This window comes from Grammomys surdaster, unplaced genomic scaffold (assembly GCF_004785775.1).
Source record: "Grammomys surdaster isolate TR1022 unplaced genomic scaffold, NIH_TR_1.0 255, whole genome shotgun sequence".
NCBI classification, from domain to species: Eukaryota; Metazoa; Chordata; class Mammalia; order Rodentia; family Muridae; genus Grammomys; species Grammomys surdaster.
Window position 1 is genome coordinate 3638185 of NW_021604696.1, and position 3678 is coordinate 3641862.

Below are 3678 nucleotides of genomic sequence, written 5' to 3' on the forward strand. Positions count from 1 at the left end.
GCATACATGCAACCTCTATACCATGAATGGGCTTAAAGCTCATGTAAGATGGGACTCACACCTGCTATAATTAATTAATGGGCTAAGAATCTGTAGCTAGATAGACCATAGGCTCTAGAAATCTATTAAATAGACTCCTACTGACTTACTGTTATACCATGTTGCATTAGCTTCACCTTGCAGTAATGAAAATGAGCACAGAGACATACAACTGGTCAGTATGAAGAGATTAAGAAACTGGCATACTCAGCCTTGAAGGGGACATGTATTCTTCCCTCAAGGTTGAGGGGTCATTGCAGAAGAAAGGGCAGAAAGATAGGAAGAACTGGAAGTGGAGATGACTACAAGTTTCATATAAAAATCCACAGTGATTGTGACAATACTCATAAGAATACATCAGACGCTTAAGGGGTAGTGACGGGCTATAGGCAATTGATATCTGCTGGGAAAGCAAGTTTTCTTAAGGCCTCTGATAAGGTCAACCACACTCTGGTGGATGGCCATACATCCAAGAACACATGAGCAGCACAATTGGAGTATATAAATTAAAAAGAGAGAGAGAATAGGAACTCAAAATTGGGTAGTTTGCGGGTGAGCATGATTCAGGAGGAGTTAGGGGCAGTGAATATGATCAGAATACACTACATAAAAAATACTCAATGGATTAGTAAAATCAGTATTTTTAAAAACACTCTAAATGTGACAAGCATAATAAAATGCATTTTTTAAATTAAGAGTACTCATGGAGAGACCCAGGGCTCCAGCCACATATATAGCAGAGGATGACCTTGTCAGACATCAATGGGAGGAGAGGCCCTTGGTCCTGTGAAGGCTGAATGTCAGGACTGGGAGGAGGGAGTGGGTGGGTGGGTGGGAGAGCACCCTCATAGAAGCAGGGGGAAGAGGGGGTGGGATAGGGAGTTTCTGGAGGGAAAACTGGGAAAGGAGATAACATTTGAGATGTAAATTTAAAAATCCAATAAAAAAAATAAAAATAAATTTAATATAGTAAAAAAGACATTTATATCCATAACTTATAGAAAATGTCAACAGCAATAAAAAGAATGGGTGGGGCATTTGATCTACTGAAGATTTCTTGTATTTTAATAGAAGTCCTTACTTAAAAACACATATCATGCTTTTTTTTTTTCCGAAACGGGTTTGCCGTCAGAATGCAGGTGTTGTGAAAGCCACCGCTAATTCAAAACAAAAATGGGAAAGGAAAAGACTCACATCAACACAGTCATAATTGGACACGTAGATTCCAGCAAGTCCACCACAACTGGCCACCTGATTTACGAATGTGGTGGAATCGACAAACGAACCATCGAAAAGTTTGAGAAGGAGGCTGCCGAGATGGGAAAGGCTCCTTCAAGTACGCCTGGGTCTTGGTCAAACTGAAAGCTGAGCGTGAGCGTGGTATCACTATTGACATCTCCCTGTGGAAATTTGAGACCAGCAAATACTACGTGACTATCATTGATGCCCCAGGGCACAGAGACTTCATCAAAAACATGATTACAGGCACATCTCAGGCTGATTGTGCTGTCCTGATTGTTGCTGCTGGTGTTGGTGAATTTGAAGCTGGTATCTCCAAGAACGGGCAGACCCGTGAGCATGCTCTTCTGGCTTACACCCTGGGTCTGAAACAGCTAATCGTTGGTGTTAACAAAATGGATTCCACCGAGCCACCATACAGTCAGAAGAGATAGGAGGAAATCGTTAAGGAAGTCAGCACCTACATTAAGAAAATTGGCTATAATCCTGACACAGTAGCATTTGTGCCAATTTCTGGTTGGAATGGTGACAATATGCTGGAGCCAAGTGCTAATATGCCTTGGTTCAAGGGATGGAAAGTCACCCGCAAAGATGGCAGTGCCAGTGGCACCACGCTGCTGGAAGCTTTGGACTGTATCCTGCCACCAACTCATCCAACTGACAAGCCTCTGCGACTGCCCCTCCAGGATGTCTATAAAATTGGGGGCATTGGCACTGTCCCCGTGGGCCGAGTGGAGACTGGTGTTCTCAAACCTGGCATGGTGGTTACCTTTGCGCCAGTCAACGTAACAACTGAAGTCAAGTCTGTTGAAATGCACCATGAAGCTTTGAGTGAAGCTCTTCCTGGGGACAATGTGGGCTTCAATGTAAACAATGTGTCCGTCAAAGATGTTAGACGCGGCAATGTTGCTGGTGACAGCAAAAATGACCCACCAATGGAAGCAGCTGGCTTCACTGCTCAGGTGATTATCCTGAACCATCCAGGCCAAATTAGTGCTGGCTATGCTCCTGTTCTGGATTGTCACACAGCCCACATAGCATGCAAGTTTTCTGAGCTTAAAGAAAAGATTGATCGTCGTTCTGGTAAGAAGCTGGAAGATGGCCCCAAATTCTTGAAGTCTGGTGATGCAGCCATTGTTGATATGGTTCCTGGCAAGCCCATGTGTGTTGAGAGCTTCTCTGACTATCCTCCACTTGGCCATTTTGCTGTTCACGACATGAGGCAGACAGTTGCAGTGGGTGTCATCAAAGCTGTGGACAAGAAGGCTGCTGGAGCCGCCAAAGTCACCAAGTCTGCCCAGAAAGCTCAGAAGGCTAAATGAATATTATCCCTAACACCTGCCACCCCAGTCTTAATCAGTGGTGGAAGAACGGTCTCAGAACTGTTTGTCTCAATTGGCCATTTAAGTTTAATAGTAAAAGACTGGTTAATGATAACAATGCATCGTAAAACCTTCAGAAGGAAAGAATGTTTTGTGGACCATTTTTTTGTGTGTGGCAGTTTTAAGTTATTAGTTTTCAAAATCAGTACTTTTTAATGGAAACAACTTGACCAAAAATCTGTCACAGAATTTTGAGACCCATTAAAACAAGTTTAATGAGGAAAAAAAACACATATTATTATTGTGAATGAAAGGACATGCTCGTTTGGAACTATGCATTAGAGCACAGCTAGCAGGCAATGAGACCAGGGAGTTAATACTAAAATTGAAGAAGGCAGACATGAAAGGGTCAAAAAACCACAAACCTTGATTTGTTCACTCCTAAAACCTGTTTCTTCTTCCTGTCACATAACATGTTGAACTAAAATGATTGTCAAGCACTAAGCCAAACCTTTTTTAAAAATGATTTGGAGACGTTTCTCTTGGATGCTCGGATAATTGTCCCTACCGATGAGTTACGTGTTCTACCTTAGTCACACAACTGGCAAATGTTACAGATAATACAGTGTCCTGGACAAATGTCAGTGACCACAAATTGTTGACATACTTAAACAAATGGGAAGACAAAAGGAGGCAGGAACTGGAGCTGGCAGAGACAGATAGATAGACAGACAGACAGACAGACAGACAGACAGACAGACAGGGCAAGAATAGAAAACCAAACTTCATTCTCCTGGAGAGAACTGACAGGCTGAATGCCACATTCTCCTTCCAGTTGGCTGGGTGCTGAGCAGACTGCCCACGTAGGCCTACACATCAAGGGCTCCCCCAACTCCACCCCTACCTCTCTGCCTTACTTTGTACCACTCTTTACCTTGTCTTCCCGTCCACCAACATCTCTTATCTTCTTACTGCCTAATCACATCACTGTAACCAGCATTCCTTTGCTCCTCCCCACTAACACATCACCGCTTTTAACTGGACCAATCCTGTCATTCTCCAAGATGCAGATCACAGC

General features: G+C 43.3%; 1 pseudogene; it reads left to right on the plus strand.

Annotated features, from left to right (window-relative positions):
• The first annotated feature begins 1212 nt into the window (after positions 1–1212).
• On the plus strand, positions 1213–2880 carry LOC114627566 (annotated as a pseudogene).
• Positions 2881–3678: the final 798 nt, after the last annotated feature.